At 41.8% G+C, this 27,701-nt stretch overlaps 1 protein-coding gene across 1 annotated transcript in view; it reads right to left on the reverse strand.

Moving 5' to 3' along the window:
- MYB (MYB proto-oncogene, transcription factor) overlaps positions 1 to 27,701 on the reverse strand; it is an 88,391-nt gene that overhangs the window by 45,378 nt on the left and 15,312 nt on the right. Inside the window, exon 2 of the mRNA XM_075203186.1 lies at positions 15,997 to 16,089. The gene's annotated coding sequence lies outside the window, so the exon portion shown is untranslated. The remainder of the gene's footprint in view (positions 1 to 15,996; positions 16,090 to 27,701) is intronic.

Below are 27,701 nucleotides of genomic sequence, written 5' to 3' on the forward strand. Positions count from 1 at the left end.
GGCTTCAGCTACCACCTTTACGCTGACGACACTCAACTATACCTCTCCTCTCCTGATCTCTCTCCCTCCCTCCTCTCTAGGGTGTCCGCCTGCCTCTCTGCCATCTCCTCCTGGATGTCCTCTCGATTCCTCAAACTTAACCTTGCCAAAACTGAGCTCATAGTTTTTTCTCCCTCTCATACCCCATCCCCTTCTGACCTCTCCATCACTGTCGACAACACCTCTATCTCCCCTGTCCCCCAACTTCGCTGTCTTGGTGTCATCCTCGACTCCTCTCTCTCCTTTGGCCCCCACATCCTCTCTCTTGCTAAATCCTGCCGCTTCCAGCTGCGCAACATCGCTCGCATCCGGCCCTTCCTCTCCCAAGATGCCACCAAATGCCTTATCCACTCTCTGATCATCTCCCACCTGGACTACTGCAACCTCCTCCTCACTGGCCTCCACCCTCCTCTCTATTCATGCTCCATCCCACCCTCTCCGTTCTGCCTCTGACCGTCGCCTCTCTTCCCCCCTTATAACCTCCTCCCACGCGCGTATCCAAGACTTCACCCGCGCTGCCCCCCTCCACTGGAACAAGCTCCCTCCCTCCATCAGAACTTCCCCTAATCTGTCCAGTTTCAAACGGGCCCTAAAAACCAACCTTTTTCTTAAAGCCTTTCTGTCTCCCACTTAACTTCCTACCTTATCTTCTGCCTCTGTCCCCCTACTCTCCCTCTCTCCCCTGCGCCTCTCTGTCTGTCCACCCCTCCCCTTAGATTGTACGCTCCTCTGAGCAGGGCCATCTCTCCTCCTGTTTCCACCACTTCTAACTCTGCTCTCCAGCTACTTAGCCCTCCTCCTCGAGGGTCCTCCACCCCAGGTCCACTCTCGCTCCCTCCTCCCCCCTGGGGGTCTCCTGGTCTTCCGCCCCCTTCTTCTTGGGCCCCGTCGTTTGCGGATCCTCCCTCCCCCTTCCCCGCCCTCTCTAGCTGTGCATTGAGCTTACTGAGTTGCTGTGTTTACTGTACTGTGCTGTCTCCCATTGTATTGTAATTTTGTTTGTCTCTGTACGGCGCTGCGGATGCCTTGTGGCGCCTTATAAATAAATATTAATAATAATAATAGACAGGGAGAGGGGGAGGGGCCAGGAATAATCTATAAAACGCCCCCCTAAAAGAAAATTCTAGATCCGCCCCTGGTGTGTGTGTGTAAAACTATATTTATTGTTGATCATGTTACCTCTAACAAGAATTATATATATGTAAATATAATGCTACAACGTGATCTGAGAGATATTAGATCTTTATGCCACAATGTATTATTGTCGGGTGGACTGTTGTCAAAAAAGAAGATTCTACCTTTTTAATGAAAATCATGGCACCAGTTTTATACTACAGTACATTACTTTTTTTTTACCACTCTTCAGTAAGTTAGTATGCCAAGATTCTTAGCTCTCTTAGGAGTCATTTCACCTTTGAATGTAGCAGTGTTATGCTAATGTGAAACAAATGACTCTAAATGAAGAGAAGAAACAATAAACAGTGGACACACTGGGATAGACACCCTGAGGGGGAAATCACTTGGGGCAGAGTGAAAAAAGTGGGAGTTTGCACAAAAGAGGGGGGAAAGTTGAGTGGTTTTGAGTTCTTACTACTTTTCTCTTTACACAAAGCCTAAAGTTGGTCACACACATGCTGATTGTGTCAGCCACTTTGGTCAATTTTAAGCAAATAGGTCAGACATTGATATGGTGTGGCCCCATAAAATTGTACAGTTCAATCAAAATCTGTTCTAAAATGTTGAAATTTTGATCAGGCAGGATCAAATTGTGTTGGATGATGCAAATATTGATCCATGTGTGCAGTGATAAGCTTAGAGTAAACTATCATCATCACCATTTATTTATATAGCGCCACTAATTCTGCAGCACTGTACAGAGAACTCATTCACATCAGTCCCTGCCCCATTGGAGCTTACAGTCTAAATTCCCTAACATGCACACACAGACAGAGACTAGGGTCAATTTTGATAGCAGCCAATTAACCTACTAGTATGTTTTTGGAGTGTGGAAGGAAACCAGAGCACCCGGAGGAAACCCACGCAGGGAGAGCATACAAACTCCACACAGATAAGGCCATGGTTGGGAATTGAACTCATGACCCCAGTGCTGTGAGGCAGAAGTGCTAAGCACTTAGCCACTGTGCTGCCCAATTTATACTTCGCATGCCTACATCCTACATTGTATGCAGATCTGACACATGCCCCTCGTTACACTTGGAGAGGAGAAAGGTTGAGGGAAAGGGCATGTAAATGCAGAATGCGTACAGTAGGGGTTTGTTTGCATAATTGTGAACTAAGGCAGACCTGCATGGAGAGGCATATACATCTGTCAGTAGCTGTATCAATAACAGGTGCCTGAGGTCTGGTTCAAATACACACTGATGATGGTGGTTGCAAGGACCAGTTAACCGCTTCTGATTGTGACTTCACCTCTGAAGCCACTAGTGCTTTCTTCAGTGATCAAGCTTATATTATATGATTTTATACACCTGTCAAAAGCAGTATTAATTGCAGTGCCTGGGGGCTGGTACAAGTACACACTGATGATGGAAGTCACCAGCATCAGCTAGCCGCTTCTGATTGACTGATTGCGGCTTCAGCTCTGAAGCTTATAGCGCTTTCTTCATTGATCAAACCTATATTATATGATTTTGTAGGTGTATTTTAAAATGAATATTAAGCTACTTTCATTCGTGCTTTATTTAAAGAGAATTTATTTTTAATAAATCTTAAAAGCAAAGGGGTTTTCACTATCAAAATAAATGTTCACAAAGTTGCCTTGTGTTCATGACCTGTTGGGTGTAAGTATATCTTAGTGATAGTATGCCTGATGAACACCTGGCACATATTGGTGCAGAGCTGGTGGCATCTTGAGATGCCGCTGACTAAGCATGTGGGGGTAAATACAAAATTTTTACATTCAGCTTTTTAGAGCTTATTTTTTTTATCCATATGCATCCAACAGCATGAGCCCCAGTTTAGGTGACAAACTGTAGCAAATCAAGTCTCTGCCAGCTTCTGAAAGAGCTTCCTGTATTTTATATATTTAAATGAGACACTTTAGTGTATGGAACACATTAGTTGGTATTCCAACCCTTTGAAGAAACACGGAGACATCTCCACAGTTCAATATATAAATACACACAAACCACAAGTGTGTCAATTAATTATGCTTGGATGACATAATTGTGTCTGCTTGCATGCACTTTCTGTAAAATATTTTAGTGGGAGTGAAGCGTGTTCTCCTGTATGGCTAGCATGCATGTATTTCATTTAAATTTCCAAAAAGGTAAATGTCATGGTAAAACTTTATTTGAAAGAGTTTATTTGTAGTGTACATGGTTCCAATGCTTGTGTACAGTTCAGGGGGTACCATTTTGCAACTCTCTGCAGGAAGCTGTTAGAGTCAATTTGGTTGCTGTGCTATCTGCTACATTAAAGAAGATATTGATGTCCATGTATATTAAAATGTAACAAATACTGTATCCCCTTGCAGGGCCCTCTTAACAAACTTTTGGGCCCCCGGCAAAGCAGTGCACCGGGGCCCATATATATATATATATATATATATATATATATATATATATAAAAAAAAAGTGGCTATATATATATGGGCTCTGCAGCCCAGGGGGGCCCGTCGGAGGCAGCACAAAAAAAAACCTGAAAAAAAAGAAGAAGAAAATACTTACCTTGCTGTCGGCTGGCGATCCGGCTCCATCCCTGGTCTCCTCCTTCGTCGCGCTCCGCAATGGATGTCGGGCGGGCGTGATGACATCACGCCCGACATGCACTGCCAGCGCCGCACGGAGGAGGGGACCAGGGAGGGAGCCGGATCGCCAGCCGACAGCAAGGTAAGTATTTTCTTCTTTTTTTTCAGGGTTTTTTTTGTGCTGCCTCCGACGGGCCCCCCTGGGCTGCAGGGCCCCCGGGCACCTGCCCATTGTGCCCAATGGGAAAGACGGCCCTGTCCCCTTGCTTTCCAGAGTTCTTTAAATGAGAATAAGGTTGAAGCAAACTGTAATACAGTGGTGTAGCAATGTGTACTCAATGGATGTATGGAAGCAGTGTAGAACTTTGCATCTGGTAGCTGCAACAATGCAAAGTAAAGAAGCCAGGACTATAGCCACAATCTTGTATGCATATTGTAGGCAGATGTTCCCATGTGCATAAATGATTTAGAGCACAGAAGCGGTCAATTCAAAAAGGTTCTTGTTCTGTAAATAAAGCGAGGCTTACAATAATAATGTGGATCAACAGACTAAATTCTAAAACCCTGACAGATGTATTTATGAACATCTGGTTGGAGGTATATTCATACATGTTTAAATAACCAATAGGAGGGCAGCTATTTTGGATCGAAAATAGAGACTGTCTCCAGATCATTACTTGGGAGGTCAATCAAGTGGAAGCATAAATATGGTATTGTGTTAATTGTCATTATTCTGTAATAACCATCTATTAATCAAATTAAAACATGATTAATTAAATTATTAATTTTATCACAGCCACTGACCATTCAATGTCACAAGTTGAACAACATTAGAATCAAAGTGGCAGTGCTTCTGTAGATAGATTCCAGGTGGTAAATGTATCAAGCTGAGAGTTTTCTGGCGGGTTTGAAAAGTGGAGATGTTGCCTATAGCAACCAATCAGATTCTAGCTTTCATTTTGTAGAATGCACTAAATAAATGATAGATAGAATCTGGTTGGTTTTTCAAACCCGCCGGAAAATTCTCCGCTTGATACATTTCATTGTGCTAATGGTAAATCATTAAGGGGCACATTTATCAAAACTCGCAGAACATGAAAAATAGTTTTCAATCCTTATCGCATTAATAAGGATTGAACTATTTCTCATATTTATTAAAAAAGCAACACAGGAACAGCAGTTCCGAAAAACTGCTGTTCCTGTGAAGTGGAAATCATACTTACCACTGCCTCTTCGGTTCTGAAGCAGTATGCGATGAACGGGGCTCCTCTTCTGACTCCAGTGCGCATGCACCGAGTGAAACCCTTGGGCATGCGCACAGACATCTCTGCTCTCGCTCTGCAACTATAGTTGCAGAGAGAGAGCGGTGAGTGACAGGGAGGGATCATGTGATCCCTCCACACATGCGCTGTCCAGCTCTGCTCTTCGGAGCAGAGCTGACAGCACTGAAACTTTTCATTAATGATAATGTACGCCAGCTTCAGCTGACGTACATTATCATGTTTGAAAAGTTGATTACATTCATTGTTAAATAGCGTTACTGAGCACTCCCCATACATTGTTATGGGGAGTGCTCAGTAAACCGATAGGAGATGCAAAGCAGCAGATATCTATGATACCTGCTGCGATGCTGCTATCATAAATAGCAAATCAGTGTTTAATCCCCGAAAACTGTTGTTTACATAAATAGGCCCCATAGAGTGATATCCTTTTCTCTACAAATAACTTCATGTTGCATATTATAAAGGCAAGCTGTATATATTTTTGCCATTACTCTAATATACATAGGCACCAGATATTGGAACTTTTTTGTTGCATTCCCATTGAAGCTCCTGCATACTTGCCACTATTACAGTATATCTGCCAGGGATAAATCTATGTATGTCACACACATTGCACTACACTTTCAAATTGACACAACTTCAGAACTTACTTGCAGTATTGAACCATATTGCTGTTCTCTGATTTTGTAAATAGTTTGATAAATTTGTTTGTGTGACATTTTGCTGAAATGTTTTACTGAAAAAAATGGGCAATGTTTTGACTACTTCCGTTGCTCACATAAATGTATTTGTGAGGGCTGTTTTTGCTTTATTACTTTTCTTATGTGGTGCTACCTATTGGTAGCATTATATTTATTATATTTTCTTTACCTGGCATGGCTCTTAAAATTATTTATATCATGCATTAGTAATTATGACTCATATTCTGTATTTTCTTTATATCATATCAATAAAATTGAATGTAAGTCTACTGATTGCAGTGTGGGAATGTGACAGCTTTTACAAATTCTATTTACTTTCTGGTTTACAGGTTCCTTAGAATTTAGGATGAAAATTTTGAATGCAGCCAAATAATTCATATGTGTGGTACATTTATCTAGAGGTAATATAAGTATTGCCATGAGATGTCTTAATATGTTTTCTGTTTGCCTTTACTAATTCTAAATTACTTTCTTTTGTTCAGGGCTTTACTCCTGCATCTGGATTTATTAAGCAACTAATAAAACATACAGCAACTGCAAGGATTGAACCCGCGAATCTTGACCACAGCATGGAGTCTGAGGTGGATCCCCCTGTTGTCAAGAGGACTTGGATGAGCATATAAATCAAGCAAGGCAGCAGGATTTACAGGATTCAGCAAATTAATTAGTGCAAGATTAAGGAGAAAGTGATTAGATAATAGAGAATAGTAGAAGTGGAGGAAGTGAGTGACATACTTGACAGAAGTGGGCAGAAATAAAAGCAGATGGCACGCACACATACCCTCTTTCCAAAAGAAAGCTCGGGAGCAACTACACTCAGCACACCAAGAACAAAGCAGGTCATAGAGTAGAGTAGGATGTTGATTATTGTTATGTTACACTGTGAATTATTGTGATATTATTAATTGTTCTTTAAAAAATAGAAAATAAGCAAAAACAAAGCAGAGGAGACTGGTATAGTCTAATATGTGAATTGATAATAAAGGAATCTAAAAAAGGAGAAAAAAATAATATAATAATTAAGAAAAGTATACATGGTAATATTAACTGGAGACGTTGTTGTCCTTGAATTTTTTTACAGATTGTGTTACAGATAAGGTGAGGGGGTTTAATGGTTGTCCCCAGTGAAAGTGGGACTGTTTGGCTATATTTTGGGGGGAACCTCAGGACCTGGAAGGCCAGTAGTCCTGGAGGGGTTCATGGTCCTTGGGTTTAGGTTATTATACCCCAGTTTTGGATTGTCACCAGGATAGGGCATTAGGTGTCCAGTTGGATTGGGTACTGTAAACATGACCCTTGGATTGTTGGATTTTCCTTTGTGGTATACGTGGTCTGTGGGGTAGTTTTAAATAAAAGGCTGTGGCCATATTTCCTCTACTGCTTGGTGCCATGTCTATTATTGATTGTATTAATCATGGCCTCTTTACCAGTTACTGCCTTCAGTGATTTACAAAGATGAGCAAAAGGATTACTGAAAAGTGATAAGGCAGTACTGTGCTGCTGTCTTTCTTACAACTTGCACTGACCACTTACTGCTTTGGCCAAGGTGAGGGAACAATGGACAAAGCCAGGGGTGAAATTGGAAGCATTTCTGTCTGCTTGCAGAAACTAAATATACTGATTTATAGCACCAGTCACTCTACAATTGTCACCTTCATCCTCTTTTTCTGTCTCATGTAATTCATAAAGAATTGTGAGGCCTCTTTAAATATATATCTAAACTGTTTCATCTGTAGACATACAAATTAAATGTATATATGGTCACAGTGTAATTCAGCATGTGTGAGTGTCTGTTTACAGTAAATTTTAAATTCAAAATATATAATGTGGCATGGGCACCCTTCTGGTGATGCTCACACAAACAACATCTTGCTTGATTCTTTGCTTTTAGTGTCAGGATACCAAAGTAACAGATAACACAAAGTTCAAAACCTTTTCTTGTGACCCTAATGCTAAATAAACAGACACCAACTCCCTAAACATTGGCCGACTTCTTCAGCATGGTCACACGTACAAATGATAAAAACAGGTTTAAATACTTTTTACTCCTCCCACAGTCTTAATTTCATGGACAGATGACACTCTCACCTTGCCTTTAAAAATGAGTTCTATGCAGGTGTTCTGTTTGATTACTCACACGGCAGACACATCCTGTCAGCTTGCTGTTAGCTGTAGACAAAAATCCTTCTAAACCAGTACAAAATCTAAGTTAAATCACACTTTGTACTATTATTTTGTCACACATATGTCCTCCTCTTGTCTATTTTTAAACTAGGTTCACTGCGAATACATATTCACTCTGCAAATCATTGCAAAGTACTGGTATGTAATATTGCCAACCATTATCCAGTTGTATTAGTGTTTTCAGCAAATTTGAATTCCAATATTGTGATTATGTAAGTGAAATTGCAGCACAATTTCACAATGAAACAGGCCATTTTGCAGTGGTGCAAAGTTCTGGCAAAACAACCTTAAAATTCCATTTTGCTTCCCAAATACACTCATTCTGCAATGTATTTGCACATTCTACATTCCCAGAGCTGGGGAAATGATGTTGCCAACACATTATGCTCTATGGTTGTGGTTGGGTTAGAACTGGGTATAAAAGCCATAGGGGACAGAACACTTAAGGCCCAAGAAGCACACAATATACTGCAGTAGAAACTGTAATATTCAACAGAACAGTTTTATCAATTTAACGCATATCTAATAGTTATCTGTTCAATTTGTTTGCTTTTTCTAGAAGTTAAAGCACAGTATTTTGTGGGTTATCATTTAGTTATATTTGTAATTGTAAACAGCAACCACAAGATACAAAGTAATTATGCACAACGTCACCTCAGATCCTCAGACCTTTTGTATCTGACCCCCAGTGGCCTATTCACTATGGGTGCAGGATGTGCAGTGCATATTGGGTCCATGACTCAAGAGGGCCCTGTGCTGGCCCTTTGACTTATGGGCCCGTACTACAGCTAGAATTGTACCGTCATGGCGATAGGAAGGCCATGGCTGACCTGTTGACTGTCCCCACCCCAGGGACCAATCACCATATTAAATGTCATATAGCTGATAGCTGGGACCAGCCACTCCCTGACTGTCAAGCTAGGTAGAATGCCAAGACTGTCTGACAGAGTGCACAGCCCTTCCCTTTCCTCCTGTTTCTCCCTTTCCCATCTGCTCCTCTCCTTCTCTCCCCTTTTGATTCTCTATTTATCCGCTGCTCCTCCCCTTCTCTCCCCTATCCACCCATCCTGTTCTCCCTTTCCAGTTTGCTCCTATCCTTCCTTGCTGTGTTTGGTGTAGTACAGAAGAAAGCTCAGTTTCCCTCTTGCTTTTTCTATCGATTGTTGCATTTGGGTTGGGTATGAAGGTTGTGAATGACAGTTAATGGCACTGTATGGGCAAGGGGTAAAAGTAATCATTCTTAATATTAAGGCCTCTATCAACTTTAACTTACATGTGACATTTCACTTGCACTCTACTTACTTCTTGATAAAAGAAAAAAAAACATGCGATAGCCATTTTCCTTAGGAAAACAGCATTTTTGTCTGGATTTTTGGGCTATTACAAATTCAAAAATAGACCCCTTTGTTCTTTCAGCATAACAGCAGCAGTGTTGATTGCATGTACAATGTAAATGTCAGTGTAGGTATTCTAAAATGTTTTGCCAAATGAAATCTGATTGCTCAAGATTTATAATGAGATATGTCTGTTTTGATGTTAATGTGATTGTACTGTAAATTAAGCTGTGCATTTACAATGGAAATGACAGGAAAATAAAATTCAGCAATAGTGCTTCAGAATATATAATATGCAGATCAAATAAATCTATTCATAAAATACAGATTATCTTATTGTTCTTTTTGCCTACATATTGCTTTCATGCGGTTCACTTCTTGCTGCTTCTTTGTATTAATCTCATCGTCAAACAATTTTAATTTGGTAGCTTTTACATGCACTCTCTAAAAAATTTACTGAGTATATAGATTTATCTTTCTGTGTTCATTGTGAGCTTTCCAGTGAGGACTTTATATAACCTATTTGTTGCTCTTAGATTTAAATCAAAATCGCTCTGTGCATTTTGATACAATTGTATTAAATGCACAGAGCAGAGCATAACTGAGCTGTGCGGTATGTAATAACAAGAAAGAGAAACAACTCTGCTTAGAAGATATAAAGCAAGATAAAGCTTAAAATTATATTTAGTAAAACTTGCAAAAGGACATGTGCAAACCAAAAAATTAAACTTGCCTAAAGATGGAATACCGTTTTAAAATTATTTATAAAAACGCCCCTTTTAAGCCTAATTTAACAAAACTATTAACATTATAAAGTCATCAAAGTCTAAATTAATTACTTCTCTTAGCAGGCCCGGCAGTAATATAATATAACATTAGCACTTAGCATCATGTGGCTGCTGGTATACTTCTTCATAATTCTATCAGAAAAATTCTGGAGCGCTAGCGTCCTCTATCAGTTGCCCCATTTTAATCTATAGGTATTAAGAGGGCCAACAACTTTACTGCATGCTTGTAAAGTTGAATTTCAGGACATCCTTAGTGTGGAGAATTTAGGGCTCATTTTCTACCATTGCAATTAAGTATAAAATTTGCACTAAACCTTAGCAACCAATCAGACATTTGCTTCTATTGTCTAACTTGCGCTATACCGAACAGAAGCTTATTGTTCATTGACTGCAGTTTGCCAGTGTAAATATGACACCGGAAGGTGGGGTTCGGGAGATTTTTCCCAAGTGGAGTGGAATTAAAAATATTTGAAGATTTTGTGGTCTGGTCTGATAAAGTGAAAATACATACAAACACAAAAAATATTTTTTTAAAAACTCCATGTATGAATGTTCATGAATTTGAAAGTAATAAATACATAAAAGATGTGTTCTGACTCACATGGGTTTCTGATTGTGTGACAAATTATCCATTGTCATCTGCCAACATGATCCATTGTGCCTGGAGTGCTTTGTTTCCATTTTCCTTCTTAGTTCCTCATTGAGCTAACCAGTGCTTAAGTAACAAGTGGGCAAAAAACATGGTCAAATGGATCATGTATGCAGATATGCCACAGATGCAGCTGAGCAAGGCTAGATGATGTCTACACTGACATTATCCTGGTGCACTGGCAGCGTTGCAGTGGGAATGAGAGTGGAAAATTATGCAAATATAGTTTTTACACTCCTATTTGTCACTTCTACACATTCACTGCAGTGTGAGAGATGTAAAGGCATTTCTAATATAAAGTTGAACCACAGCAAACTTTATTGTTAAAATAAGTTTTTAGAATTTGTTCCCCAGCAAATTACACTAAACACCTTGATCAGATTTTATTTGAACCAGCTTCCTGTTGGAAGTATAAAAATCTACTTCTCCCTATAGAACTGTTGACATTACTTAAAAGGTAGACTGTGGTAACCATAGCAAGTTTGTGCTAACTTGTGCTGACAACAATGTGACACTAACCCACATCTAAATGCAAACATTTATGGCAATGACCTTTGGTACACGGACAAATATCCCCTCCCTGATTACAATTTGCTAATTTTACAAGTAAGCTGAGATTTAAAGGCCTGATGTTTGAGTAAAGGCCAGATTAGGTTTAAATAGCACTACTTCCTTTTCTAAAGCATTGCTTGTAGTTCTAATTACAATACGAATATGACAGTGATGGAATGCAATTATTACATGCAATATGATAAGTAAGAATTAGCTCTTGCTATTAGAAAGCATACTGCTAACATCACTATAGATGTTTATTATGAAGTGATTATTTGTTACTTACAATTTAAACATATTGGACCTCATTTAGAGTCGGATGCAAAGTCCGGTTTAGGCGCATCCCAGGGCCGGATTTACCGCTAGGCAACCTAGGCACCTGCCTAGGGCCTAGCGGCTCTGGGGGGGCACAGCTGGGGGGGACAGGAGTAATTTTTTAAAAAATGGAAAAAAAAGAAAAAATTCGGCCCCTCCCCCGACTCGCGGCACCCCCCCCCCCCGCGACTCGTGCGGGGGAGGGGGGGTGCCGCGAATCGGAGGAGGGGGGGGGTCGGGTGCCGCGAATCGGGTCCCGGCAGCCTCTTCTCCTCTCAGTGATAGAGAGAGGAGGAGAGGCTGCCGGGACCCGACGAGCGATCACGTGACTCTTTCTTTTTTTTTTTTACATCTGGACTGACGGAGGAGGAGCAGCGCGCAATAGAAAGGTAAGTAAAACAAGGGACAGAAGTGGTGAAGGGGCACAGAAGTGGTGATGGTGAAGGGGCACAGAAGTGGTGATGGTGAAGGGGCACAGAAGTGGTGATGGTGATGGGCACAGAGGTGGTGAAGGGGCACAGAAGTGGTGATGGTGAAGGGGCACAGAAGTGGTGATGGTGAAGGGGCACAGAAGTGGTGATGGTGATGGGCACAGAGGTGGTGAAGGGCACAGAGATGGTGATTGGCACAGAAGTGGTGATGGTGATTGGCACAGAAGTGGTGATGGTGAAGGGCACAGAGGTGGTGATGGTGAAGGGCACAGAGATGGTGATTGGCACAGAAGTGGTGATGGTGATTGGCACAGAAGTGGTGATGGGCACAGAGGTGGTGATGGTGAAGGGCACAGAGGTGGTGATGGTGAAGGGGCACAGAATTGGTGATGGTGATTGGCACAGAGGTGGTGATGGTGAAGGGCACAGAGGTGGTGATGGTGAAGAGGCACAGAGGTGGTGATGGTGATTGGCACAGAAGTGGTGATGGTGAAGGGCACAGAGGTGGTAATGGGCACAGAGGTGGTGATGGTGATTGGCACAGTGGTGGTGATGGTGATTGGCACAGAGGTGGTGATGGTGATGGGCACAGAGGTGATGGTGAAAGGGCACATGTGATATTGTGAAGGGGCAAAAGTGACAATGAAGGGGCACAGTGTGATGATAGAGGGACAAAAGTGACAAGAGCACATACTTGGATTTATGCGTATTATTTTTGCAAACAACTTAAGTAAGTATTTCTGCCCTGACTTCAATATTTATTATGTTGTTTTGACCCAACTACTTAAAAAAACGGGACTGCTTGGTAATTATTTAGGGGTGCCTTTTTCTGCAGCAGGGTGGCCTTGCTCTTTTCACATGTTAGGTACGCCCCCAAAGATGCAAGCCACGCCCTCACCTCCTTTGGCGGCGTGCACATGCTTTCATACTTTCATATCTACTTAACTATAGGGGTATATGGTAGGCATGCGGCGGCACATGCTTTCACTTCTACGTAAATATAGGGGTATATGGTAGGCTGCAAAAATATAGTGCTATGGATTGTTGCAGGGAGGGGCCCCAAAAACAGTATCCTGCCTAGGGCCCTATGAGGTCTAAATCCGGCTCTGGCGCATCCATCAAAAAAACACTACCACGCATGTGCAGAAAGCACCAAATCCGCCTGCATCTTGGACGCAATTAACACTTGCGACAGCTTGTGACTACGAGAGAATGGGAGGAACACGGATTTGTGAAGGGGTCACCATGTAAATACATCCTAGTCACAGTGAGGCACAGACGCAACACACGTCAAAACAGGGTGTCACTCACCGGACTGTGAGTGCCATTTCTCCTGTGTTCAGGAACCGTGGCCGTCCGCCATCCTGAGGGTCTGCGCATGTGCAGCCCTTATGAAACCTTCAGTACCTGTTGCTTTTAATTAATTGGGTGATCAGGCAACCCTCCCTATTTAAACCACCTGTGATCATTACCTAGTTGCCTGATCTTGGAGTCTCATTCCCCATGAGCCTCTGAAGGTGTTCCTGTGTTTCCTCGTGTATTCAGCTCCAGCTGATTCCTGTCTACTACGATTGTGGTTTCCAGACCACTTCAACTCTCCTGTGTTCATCGTGTCTGCACTCAGCTGATTCCTATCTGCTACTGCTGCCGGATTCCAGACCGCCTCAACTCTCCTGTGTTCAGCGTGTCTGCTCTCCGCTGCCTCCGTTACTACTGCCGGGATCCAGACCGTCTCAACTCTCCTGTGTTCGTCGTGTCAGCTCTCCACTGATTCCTATCTGCGACTGCTGCCGGATTCCAGACCGTCTCTACTCTCCTGTGTTCAGCGTGTCTCCCCTCCGCTGCCTTCGCTACTACTGCCGGATACCAGACAGCCTCAACTCTCCCGTGTTCTTCATGTTTCTAGTTTTACTTACTACTGCTTCCTGAGTATTGCTCCTTTGATTACCGGTTACCTTTCGTGCGCTGCACCAACCTGATTACCGCTTCCATCCTCCAGTGGTCTCTCCTCCTGCCGGCGTTCAGCCGTTCAGGTATCCCTGCACTGCTCCTTGATAGCCTGCTCTCCTGAACCGCGGTATGCATACTTTCCATTGACTTTGCTAGTGTGTTGCATATCCGTCTGGACTGTGTTGTGTTCATCTCCGGAGTCTTCCATCTACTGAAGCTATTGTTACTATTGACTTTGTTTCCTATTACCTGGATCTCTATAGTGACTTTGCATACTTCAAGCAGCGCTTGTCAGTTATTATTGTATTGTGGTTATCATCGTGGGATCAAGTTCCGTGTTCCGCCCGTGTATCCTCTGTATTCCATTCATCTCCTTGTGCCCCTTCTCACATATAGATAGCAGTGGTACAACTTGCTGAACGCAGACCACTGACTCCTGTTTCCCATTGGCACCAGTTTCAAGTATCCTCTCACATAAGCAGTGGTACAACTTGCTGTACGCAGACCACTGACTTCCCCGTTACCTACTTGCACCTGGAACCCATTCCTTCACTATAGACAGTGGTACAACTTGCTATACGCAGACCACTGACTCTCACTACCTCCTCTCTACTCCTGGACATTCCTCCTCTCTATAGCAGTGGTACAACTTGCTGTACGCAGACCACTGACTCTCCTCACGTTTACTTGTCCATCTGGTTCCTCGTGTTCATACATCTAAGTCATTACCAGTTGCTGCTAGTCATAGACTTTCATTGAGCATTCTCTCACCATCTGCTGATTCTCCTGTTCCGTTGTCACCCTGCTACCAGAGGACCATAGTACCAGCTATATTACTCTGGTAAGAACATCATCTGGTGATATCCTGGGCAAAGACTCCTAGTGCCCATGACACAGGGCTAAAACTGTGTGGCAGGAATTAGGTGGCACAAGCGTTAGCTAGCTGCAGGAACTGCTCACAGCTCGATAGGGTATTAAGAGTGGGATGCAACTGGGGTTGATAGACTGAGAACAATTTCCAATAAGTACCACCCATTGTTGTGAGAAATGTTGCATGTAGAATATAAAAAATTAGTATAATGGAGTGAGATTGGACTGAGTGAGTGCCTTTTAACAAGATGCAGAGTCAAAAAATGGGTGATACAAAAATTGTGCCTGACTCATTTTGGTTTATATCACCTTCTCTCCATTACCATAAATCTCCATACCCCCCTTCCCCCAACACACACTTCATGTATATCTGTATAAAAGAAGTAAAGATAAGAAATACATTTGTTCTACCCAAAAATAAATACCATGATCAATATTTTTTCTCCTGTTGACAGGCATACATAATAAAATGAGAAATAAGGGATTTTCTGCCGCCCCTTTAATTCCGGTTTCTGTGGCCCCCATTATGTGGACTGTCTACAAACCCGAGCCTGTGTATCAGCACACCATGCTGGTTCCTTCATGTCCAACTGGAAAACTACTAATGCCAACTGGGCTTCTGAACTGTATGTAGTCACTGTTGCTCAACACTTATATAGATACATCATGCCTGCAACAATGTATTTATTATTTGACAGCAATAACCTGATTGAGAACATAAGCATTACCTATTTACAGCATTTTGTTAATAATAATAGGCAATTAAGTAACTGTGGGATTATATATTATTGTAAATATATTACTTCTAATAAGTCTGTAGGATAAATAAAATAAAGTTTCCTGTATGTCTTTCTGAAAATAGTAAAATACTTCCCCTCATTATTTTGCCTGGCAGTCTTATGTAGTATTCTGAACGCTTTTACCTCTATGCCTTTGTAGGCTACGCTAGACCCACAACAGCAAAATACTGTACCTGCTTCTCCACAGATTGTTCAAGTAAGCCACCTGCTGATTGTCTGTGGAATGACCGGCATATATTTAAATAGAAATAAAACAATTATACCGAGAATTAAGGGTGAGATCAATTACAACAATTCAATAATTAGTTACTATACTTGTAATAACCGAGATGTATTATTTAAAAGGAAAAACAATGTATTAATGTATGCCATACTGCTTTATATGGTTTACCTTTGACAATCAGCTGGATTCCTTTCACTGTCTTTTCACATCACATCCTTTGTTGCAGCTGGTAAATTAAGAAAGTTATGTATCATTTGATTGCTAAAGCAGAAGAGAGAGACATATGGAAATTTAAAATAAAAATAAACAACATAGTTATTCTTTTTTGCTACAGCATTAAACATGTAAATTCAACACTGGAAAACATGTTTACATTAATTCCTGCACTATTGTAATTATTATGTAAAGAGATACTTTTTAACACTTGCAGTGCCAAACCCGACAAAAATGTTTGATTTGCTCCATCCAAATTTCACAGAATTAAGGTTCTTCACCAGTGGACATGTCAGTGTGTCATGTCCTGTGATTGTGGATAAGGAGGTTCCCTTTAGAAAGTATTATATATCTGTCAATCATGGGACTCCATTACCCATAGACAGATCCTTGGAGACCACTTTGAGACAAAACCTCTATCTCTGGTCCACTGTAGGAGTCTCACCTTTTTGCCATCCTATAATTTATTTAATTAAAATATATAAATATTTTAATTATTTATCTTAAATTTGGTTTTGAAACTGGCAACGCTTGGACTTCATGGACCTACAAGTGTTTGAAGAATCTATCTTTACTACCATTTCAATGGTAAGCCACTGTTACTATAAGGTCTACAAAGACCATATTGGAGAGTAAACAAAATGAAAATAATAAAACACATATTTGTAACAATGGGAATTTCTAATCACAAACATATACAGAACAGAGCACCACTAATTTCGTTAAATATTTATAATAACTCTAGGCATTTGTCATTCATGTTGTATCATTAAGTATTCCCTTATCTGTGTAGTCATCACCACAGAAGGTCCATGGCTCAGTTTATTAACAGCTGCTTAAAACTAACAGCTTAAAGACAGAGAACACATCTAGTGAGGATTAAGGATGCTGAATGCAGTGTCTGGGAGTGTGGCCTCTGGGTGTTGTATTCATGTAAAGCTTTCAGTAAGTATTCACCATATGGTCTGTGGACAACATTTTACATGTTTAGACAGCTTATGAATTTTAGTATTATGCAATGTAATCAATAGAGCTCTTCAAAAACAAGTGAAGTGGGGACATGTAAAATGTTCATAAAACATTACATATGAAATACACCAAGTGAACACACAGTCAATGTATTAAATGTGCCGTAGAAAAGAATGGGGCAGCCTCAAGCTTCCAGCTGCAAAACTAGGGCAAGACAAGAAACAAAATAGTCTATTTAGTTTCAGTATGAATCCTTGTCTTTGATAAATGTGGAGATGTTCTAGTTTTGGCCTACTTATGCAGATGGTTGTATTTGATGTACAGAACATTTTGATATTGTGTAAAGTAAGTATAAACATTGGAAACTATTCCCACACTACGTCACCTATACCTGCAAACATTAGCTGTATAAAAGCACATTTTTTTAAATCTCTTTATTTTTCACAATTTGTTCAATGGACAACATTGTAGAACAAGTACAATGAGAGAAAACAGTATGACACAAATATTCGTTGCACGTTATATCTTAACAATAGAGTTTAAGTATTTTTCCTATATTATTGTAAAGGAAGAGAGACTAGAGGGAGAGTCTGGAAGAAAGGGAAAGGAAGAGGGACAGCAGGGAGGGGATGATGATGGAGAGGGCTAGAAGGTTTCATTTACAAACTACCCTTAACTGGGAAGTCATGTAATCTGTACCAGGGGATCCATGTCTCGTGAAATTTGGGAAGAGTGTTGATAAGGAGGGCTGTAATGTATTCCATAGACGAGATGTGCCATAATCTATTTATCAGTTCTGGTTTGGTAGGGGGAAGTGTCTTCCTAGAGTGTTAGGCGGTCCATTGGTTTGCTTATAGATGGGGCGGCTTTATTGAGCAAAAAAATTGCGGGGTCTCTGGAGATATGTACAGCTGTAAGTTGGTTAAGGCAGATCAGTACTGTGTTCCACAATGGTTGGATAATGGGACAGTGCCACCAGATGTGTGGATGAGTAAAAGCACATATTTTTAATCACTTTCTTTAATAAATATATGGCCACGTCTACATTGAGAGCTTTTTTTTCTGTTTTATCAAGTTGCAACTTGATCGGACAAAATTTAGGGACAAACATTTTACATTGAATATGTTAATTACTTGTCCCCGAAATGTTAACATGCCACTGTCTGGAAGATTATGGATGTTGGGAAATTATCAGGTTCTGGGGGCATGGAATAACATGAGATGAAGTTTATTACTGTGCGGGCCAGTCAAGTTCTTTCACACCAAACTCATCAAACCATGTCTTTGTAGCCCTTGCTTTGTGCACTGGGGCACAGTCATGTTGAAATAGAAAAGTGCCGTCCCCCTCTGTTGCCACAAAGTTGGAAGCATAGTATTGTCCAAAATGACTTGGTATACTGAAGCATTAAGATTGCCCTTTACTGGAGATAAGAAGCCTAGCCCAAACCCTGAAAAACAGTCCCATACCATTATCCCTCCTCCATCAAATTTCACAGTTGGCATAATAAAGTCTGGCAGATAACGTTCTCCCGGCATCCACCAAACCCAGACTTGCCCATCTGACTGCTAAACAGAGAAGCATGATTCATCACTCCACAGAAAACGTTTCCACTGCTGCACAGTCCAGTGCCGATGTGTTTTACACCACTCTATCCAACACTTGGCATTGGTTTTATCCGAAACTTGGCATTGGTCTTTGCAACCGTCTTATTGCAAAGGTGGACCCTATCACAGTACCACTATCACATATCGCCCCAATACAAGGGGCTCAATACTCTCACTTGCCAAAAGTGGGGATCCCCGCCAACGCCGGGCGCAGCGTCCGTCCTATGACGGCGGTCATCTTGATTCAGGATCGATCTGCACATGCGCAGATCCGCCCTGTCAGATACAACTTCTCCTCTGTGCTCCTATTCCTCCAAGCCTGTCATCACCTCACTATTTAAGGCACCTGGGCCAACACTCAGTTGACTGTTCTTTGTTTGTCAGCCCTGACTGTGTGACGACTTGGCTCCCTGGCTCCAGCTTACCTGCTTCATGACTGACTCAGCTGCTCATTCCTGGATATCAACTCACAGAGTTACCATCCTTTCCAGCACCTTAGCTAAGCTGCACCAGCGTGCCTAGTCTACAGTTCTCAGCTCACAGAGATTTCTTACCTGCTTCCTGTATCTCTGCATGACTGACTCAGCTCTGCTTATTCCTGCATATAAGCTCACAGTTTACCATCCTTTCCAGCATCTCAGCTCAGCTGTTCAGTGTGACTAATCTACAAGATCTCTGCTCTCTGAGTCCCCCTACCTGTACCTGTATTTCTGCATGACAAACTTAGGAACCATATTCCCTGCTGTGAATCGTGACAACCACGCCTGAAGTCACCGAGCTCTTCAGAATGACCCATTTTGTACTACAAATGTTTCCAATGGAGACTGCAAGGCTAAGTGCTTGATTTTGCACACTTCTGGCAACGGGTCTGATTTAAACACCTCAATTTCATAATTAACAGGTGTGGCCAAATACTTTTGTTCATGTAGTGCAGGCTTCGGCTGCACTTACACACTCAGCCCTGCTGTTCTTTGCATCTTCTAGTTTCCCTTACAGAGGTAAGTTAGGAACACTCTTTGCCTGGTGATCCTATATGTTACTGGTCATTATTAATGTTTATTTAATGTGCATTAACTCTTGAAAGACTCATTTTTAGGGATGTGGAAAATTCATATTTTAAGATTTTGCCAAATTCTAGAAATGTGTGGTGGGTGGGGTAGGTGGCTATTAAATTAATGGATGTGGATGGCAACTAATAGTTTAGTAGTGTGTGGAAAGTATTGTTTTTTTGGTGGGGCGATGATGGGAACTGTTCAATGGTTGTGCCGAATAATTTAAAGTGGGGTGATGAAATAAATTATTGCGGTGGTTTTGGGGTTAATAACTGAATGTGGAGCTGTGTTTGGGGAGAATAGTGGCTATTTAGTTAATGTGAATACTAATTATTTAGGGTCGGGTTGTTTTTTGTAAAGAGATTTATTTATTAAATGTAAATACTATTAACCTAATGTCTGAGCTGTTTTTCTTTTTTGTGGGGGGGGGGTGTGGATAGATGTAGTTATTAAATGCAAATACTAATAATTTAATGTCTGGGCTGGTTGGGGAAAACAGGTGTATTTATTAAATGTAACTAATATTTAATGTTTGGGGGTATAGGTTTATTTATTAAATATGAATACTATTAATTTAATGCAGGGGATGGTTACAGGGAGGAAAAGCCTAATTATTAAATGTGGGTGTTATTGATTTAAGGTCAGAGCTGGTTGATGGGCGCCTAGTTTTAACTCAATGCTAGGTTTTCCATATTTCATATATCTATCTATCCCTTTTTCCAAGCAGGGTCCCAACGTTCCAGGATCCAGACAAAGTAACTGACCTTAAGGCACCAGCAACAGCTACAGGTAGTGAAAGCAACAAGAACAGGTAGGAGAGATCCCTGGTGGGCCCTTCATGCCCCTGTTTGAACTGCACTATATGTACTCTGAAATCTGCCCACTTGCTTCTTCAAATCTCCCATATTTTTCTTTATTTCTGCTCCCTTTATATCTGTCCCTCATTGTCTCTTGCCTGTTCTCCTTTCTATACATTGCTGCTGCCTTTCCCCACTGCTCCTCATGTCCATCCATCTTGTCTGTTGCCCCTCTTGTCTATACAGCCTTGTCGCTAGTCTTTTCCTACAACTTTATCTGTTGTCTGGTTCGTCTTACCTTTTTTTTTGTCACTGAAAGCACTGGTACAACCTATATAGTATAGGGAAATGAATATCTGTCAGATTGTAATTGATTAACTTGTTGTCCCTGATGTGTGTATTTTGAGGAGGACAACCTGGTAGATGTCAATAATGTGAATGTTAGTTTGTCAACTTCAGGTCCACTTGTTATGTGCAGACAGTGGAGGCAGCCATTTTGTAAGCTGACTGAATATTCAAGAGAATGGAGCCGATTCGAAAGGGACAGGCCATTACTGAAGGGTGAATTTATAGGCTGTATCCATTCCTTGAATATTTTGGTTCAGCCACTATGTTTAAGTGATGGCGCATTTTAAAATTGATAGAGTTTTGTATCAATGAAATAGCACATTTTGTATATTCTATATGTAAGTGAATATTAATGTTTTCAAAGGATCTTCTCATTTTTGAGCAAGTCTAATTCCTTTTCTCACTCAACATATAGAGAGGCTCACATAGTAAAATGGAAGGGTTAAGGTAGGATTTCAATTAAATAATTTTACCTGGCATGAGACGACCAATCATCAAGTAATTCAAGAACCCACCTCTATAGAGTCAGGGGAAGCCACAGTTCCTATGCTGCAGATGGTTGTATTAAGCAGATGAGGTTAATGTACTACTAATAAACTGGGATTTAAAAAAAAAAAAAAACAAGCAAACAAAAACATTATTTTTTTAAATAGTTTTTTTTGTTCTCACATCCTTCCGAAGAATCCTAAAATCATTTTCAGGAAGGCCGCTAATTTAAAACAATAAATGGTCAATAGCCATTTGCCAGTAGAAACAAAAACAACAGGGAACTGGCTTATGGAGAAACAGAAGACAAAAGTTTTTTTCCATTGCACAAAGTGCAAAGCTTGCAAGTCTACGAGAATTACTAACACCAAACCTACAATACAATTTATATGTAGAACAACAGGAGATATTTTTCATGTAAAAGATCATCTCACCTGTGACTCTATGGGAATCATTTATCTTATTTCATGTCCATGCGGTGTGCAGTATGTGGGATGGACATTCAGGAAATTAAAAACACGGGTGAACAACCACATTCGCAATATTGAGATAGGATTGGAAACTCATAACCTATCTAATCATTTTAAGTTACATCATGATAAGGATCCATCAGAAATTAAATTTCTAGCAATAAAATCAGTTAAACAACACTGGAGAGGAGGAGACTATAATAGGACTTTAAATCAAGAAGAATCCAAATGAATATATACCTTGGGTTCAACATGGATTTTGAATTAAAAGCTTTTTTGTAGGAGGCAACAACACTTATGTTTGTAGTTTGTCTTCCATTTTGTGACAAATTAGCAAGTATGCCTTTAAAATAAAATTTCAGATGGTAATATTATCGGTATATAGATAGTTTTCCCTCCTTTGTGAAACATCAATCCCTGTGCCTCACTATACTAAGTTTATCATTGGCCAGTGTTGGTGTGGGATGGGATGCATGGCTTCACTATTTATATCAATATTTATATATATTTCGTGTGTTGTCAAATTACCTTACTATGACTCTTCTTTATATATCTGGTTACATTTAAACTTGTCCTAGAAAAACAAATATTGTTATTGCCAGATCCTGAACAATTCTGGTGTATCACAAATACGACACGCATACGATTGAGAAGTGACTAAATGCTCCATATGATTGGGCTCGGACACTATAAAAACAGCATAGTACTGATGATTGGACATCCCCTGATGAAGTCATTATGACAAAATGCGTAGGGTCCAATGAGAACGGTTACTTGGCAGCAACAACCCAGAATTCACAGAGCTATCGAGCTGTGAGAAACAGCTGACGAGCTGCTGGAGGGGAGCGTTCATCTTATCCCTTACCACAGCGAGAGGCTCCGGACCTAGGGGCCATAAAGAAACCGGTACACGCACTTTATGACTTACCAAATATAAGTTTATTTTAATCTGTTTAAAATCTGTTTACCGCATATGTAATCTTACTTTTCTTGTATGAATGAAAGTAGCATAGAATTAATGTTGAAATATGTCCACTAAATAATATAATATAGGCAGGATCAATGAAGAAAGCATCTATCAGCTTCAGAGTTCAATTCACAATCAGACAATCAGAAGGGGCTAGCTAGCATGTATTTGCACCAGCCCTCATTTTACAATTACATGAACATGCCTTTACCGTACTCGGCTGCGTTTACATGCCCTTTTCCTCTCCCGTTCCGCCACTTTAAGCATAAGGAGTCGTAAGTGTCAGAACTGCTTACAAAGTAGGCTTTTTTTGTGGGAATGAGAAGTATAAATGTGAGTATATTATGCTAAGCAAGCTGCTGTACGGTCACACGCCAAACTCAGCACTCAGCCAATGTCTGTAGCTAATACAAACTCACGGCAAACAAGTCTAGTTCCTCATCTAAGGAATAAATAATTATCAGGAAGAGAAAAAATAATACCTCAAAACTACAATAGACTCTTCATTGACACAGGGAGAATTTATACCCCTCTTCCCCTATCATTCAGAAACGCTTCCAGGGGATAAAAGAGCACCAGGGGCCTGATTCATTAAGGATCTTAACTTGAGAAACTTCATGTAGCGCACAAATACTTGATAGCTTATTTGTACACTGAAATTTAAAGTTGATATTTGTGTGCTACATGAAAAAAACAGTCAGTATTTAACTTATGTGCAAAACAAAATACTAATTTGCACCCCTTGCATTGTTACATGGTTTTGTCAAAGAGACTGAAATAAGAAGTTTCTCAAGTTAAGATCCTTAATGAATCAGGCCCCAGATGTTTTCCCCTTTGATGAATTGAAAAAGTCAAAAAAAAACTCACAATATTTCCAGGTACAGAGGTGCTCCTTCAAGCACAGTTTCCTTATTTCCTGCAACTGCCCATAGCCAGCATGTTGAAGGATGCCATAGTTGGCACAAATAGCCTACAGGCAAACCAGATATGCCTATAGCAGGCAAACATCATCTGTCTGTAGCTGTAACACCAATTACAGTATTTCGCCTTATGACAGGTAATCTCTAGAGAGCTAAAATATCTCATCACCCCAGACAGTGGACCGGGAATTAGAAGGTATTACTGTTATGGCAACCAGTGCGGCATAAACTTGTAGAACTATAGCAGTAGAGGTCTTCACCTATAGCAGCCGCCTTTCCTGTAGAGACTGGATATTCTCACAGTTACTTTGATGCCCCCAGGACTTACACTCAGTGTAGTACAAGTTTATGTTCACACGGCAGCCCATGGGTACAGGAGGTAATACACGGAGTAGGGACCGGCCAGAGATCTGCGGATGGGCAGAGCACAGGTAGAGATGACAGGTGCTAGCTGGATAAGGGTCACAAGCAAAAGTTCTCAGTCCGGGTACAGGCAGAAGGCCAGGGTCACAGGCAAATATTCAGAATCCAGGAACGGGAAGAGGTCATACACTAGGGAACAATCTAAGGTTAAACACCAACACAGCACAGAGGCAGGCAGCAATACTGAAAACAGAACGCTATAACCGGCAGTGAGGCTTAGTCCTCACTGCCCTAAATAGTGCTTAGGACCAATCAGGGCAGGGTTTTGCAAAATAATCTACTGGCACTACTGCCAATGAAAAAGCAGAATGCCCAGCTGCGTTAACCTATTCAGCCATAATTATCTGAACTTAAACAACCCTTCGTGCGTGAGCCCTGCTGTTTGACAGCTGGCCGGGCACGGCAGCAGGGAGCCTGATGCATCCCAGACGTTGCCTAGGCAACGTCATGGAGACGGCCGGGACGCCACCAGCAGGGCACAGAGAGTTGCTGCGGTGCCCGCGGCTGCCGCGACTGCTGACAATTACCAGGTCATTTGTCTCCACTAGCAGAAGAAAGAGTTGTGACCTACAAATAACCAGGTTATGTCTGACTGGTATAAATCTCCCCACTAGATGTTTTAGTTCTTACTGGGCAATTATATAAATCTGGCTGGGATTTTGCTAACTAGCCTCTTGCTCCTTCCTGACATGGTAAGATGAGCTAGTATTGATAAATCATTCCCAGGATCTCTGACATCCCTACATTATTTGCCCCAGACATTGATCCAGTTTCTATTATAAAGGGTATCTCTAAGACCAATTAGGCTGACAAATTGTAATAAGAACTAATCCAAAGTGGCAGATGACAAAATAGCAAGTCCTTTCCTATGGAGAGTTGGTCCTACAGAGTAGGATGGTCACCCTGTAATCCCTGTGCTTACACAAGTATAGAAGAAGCAACCAGTCATGAGCATTTAACAACAAGGTCATTGGGGTTACTGTAAAAGAAGTGTGTCACGAAAGCCAGATAATGGGAATGGTCCTGATCGCTGCTAGAGTGACAGCTTACCCCCAGAGAGGTGCAAAGTCTAACGGTGGAGATGTGTTCACTGGGGATTCCTGCAAGGGAATATGGCCTTGGCTGCTCTCCACCGCTGGTCGCTGTCTTCTAGGGTCGCAGAGCAGAGAAGAACCACCAAGTAGTTGTGAAGAGATGCACAGCAGAGAGCTGGAGAGCTGAGGTCCATACAGGCGTATAACTCTGGAACAGAACCGATGAGGAGCGATGCTCTGCAGTGAATCTACAGGTCTTGACTGTGAGGGAAGCTGAATTAATATGGCGGGGAAGTGATGAGCTGCAGAGAGCAATAGCACTGAGATCCACACAGGTGTTATAACGCTGGAACAGGACCAATGATGAGCGATGCTCTGCGGTGGTAATGCTGGGACGCAATGAGCTGTAGAGAGCAATAGTACTGAGATCCACACAGGTGTTATAACGCTGGAACAGGACCAATGATGAGCGATGCTCTGCGGCGATAATGCTGGGAAGTAATATGTTGCACAGGTGTTGCTGAGTAGTGATGAGCTGCACAGGTAGTTGCTGAGAAGCAGTGAGCCGCACAGGAATTCTGAGCTGCACAGATAATGCTGACAGTTAGTGAACAGCACAGGTATTGCTGAGTAGAGATGAGCTGCTCAGGTAATTGCTGGGAAGCAGTGAGCAGCACAGGTATTCTGAGTAGCAACAGGCTGCACCATCCACGATGTCAGGAACAACAGGAGTCAGAGGAAATGCTTCCTATCAGGTAGAGAGACCTGATGATCTGACACCTATTAAAGGGAGGAGGGCCCTTATAAAGGGAACTAGCTACAGATGATCCAATCACTGTGGAGCAGAGGTTTTTCAGGTTCCCAGGGAAACGCATGCGGAGACCACTAGGCAAGATGGCGTCCGATGATAGAGGAACGCCAGGCTGAACAGCAGATAGCGGTAACCAAGGGAAAGCAAAGCACACATTGAACCACACGGGATGAAACTGGTGAGATGTATGATAAAGGGGATATTTTGGTAAGTGTCTCCTTATGGAAACACTCAGCCATAGGTAAAAAGTCCAGTTCTGGGAAACGATCACATCAGACTGATGATAGCAAAAGTGGTTTGCTCAGGTTTAAAACTACCATAAATATTTTCTTCAATAAGGAGTTGTAACGAATAGAATAGGATTCTGGTGCTAATCTAGGTTGGTGTCGTCTGACCAGAGGTGCGGAGTCTGACGATCCCCACGGTGTTCACCAAGAACCACCGCAAGACAGCATAGGCTTTACTGCCGAGGGCTTGCAGGTTGCGGTCCACGCACCTGCCTCCAGATATAGCACTGCTGAAGATGTAGACACTGGTATATAGGATATTATAGTGATGAGAGTAGTCAGACAGCTAGGCGAGGTACAGAATCAGCAGACAGAATCAGGGTCTGGACAAACTGGGTCTGGTAATACTATCTGGCGGCGAGGTACAGAATCAGCAGGCGGAATCAGGGTCAGGCCAAGCCGGGTCAAGTAACAGTATCTGGCAGTTAACACTGAGGCAGCGGGAAGCCAACAAGCTGGAATCGGTACACAAATGCAGGAGAGCAGGAATGGTCAGCCAAGTAGAAACTAGTACACAGGAGACAATCAGGATACCAAGAGGCACAAAGATACAGCACAGGTATGGGAGTCATGACACCTACAAGTTGCTCTCACACTGAACGAGTGTAAGAGTGAGGTTTAAATACACTTTCAGTTTTAAATTCCCCACCCCGAGTTGCGGTCATGTGACCACCAATACCTGAAAGCGCAGTTTCGATGGAGAAGGCAGGGATGGCGCTGGAGCGAGGAGAGGTAAGTATACATGACAGAAGTATACCTACCATGCACTTCTCCTGTGGCCTCTGGGATAGGACAATGCCATCTCATCACCTACTCTCCATGCTGGGCCCTCTGTGGAACTTTTCCTAGGAAACACCTTCCCAATTTGGATACAGGACAAGATCAAATTCCTCAGCAATCTGGACTGAATAGGCTCCTTTTCTGAATCCAAATTACCCCTCACAGGCAAACATTTTCATAGATATAAAAACACAACTGTCACACTCCGGTCTCCTGGTATCTCCACTTGAGGATCGGCACGCCAGCCCTCATCCTGATTCTCCCTTTTGTGCATGCTGTCCTGTCAGCAGCAGACTGCGCCTTTGCAATTGCCTCACCTGTGTTACCTGGCCTATCTGGTCATTGGTCAGTATTCCTTTATAAGGCTCCTCCCTTCACCTTTCAGTGCTGGTTCTTCAAGTCTTCACCTGGCCTGAAGCAGCTCCTTTCTCCTCGTTGTGATCAATGCCCGGTACCTATCCTGCATGCACCGCTGACCTCCGCTGATTCGTTCCACCTCCAAGTGGTAATAGCTGTGGTTCATCGTCTGCTGCATATACTGTTTACCGCTGATCTCTGCTTACCTGTTCCAGTCGTTAGTGGTAGTCGCTGTGATCAACGCCCAATACCTGTCCTGGATGTACCGCAAACCTCTGCTGATCCATTCCACCTCCAAGTGGTATTAGCTGTGGTTCATCGTCTGCTGTATATCCTGTATACCGCTGATCTCTG

This window comes from Mixophyes fleayi, chromosome 3 (genome assembly GCF_038048845.1).
Source record: "Mixophyes fleayi isolate aMixFle1 chromosome 3, aMixFle1.hap1, whole genome shotgun sequence".
NCBI lineage: Eukaryota > Metazoa > Chordata > Amphibia > Anura > Limnodynastidae > Mixophyes > Mixophyes fleayi.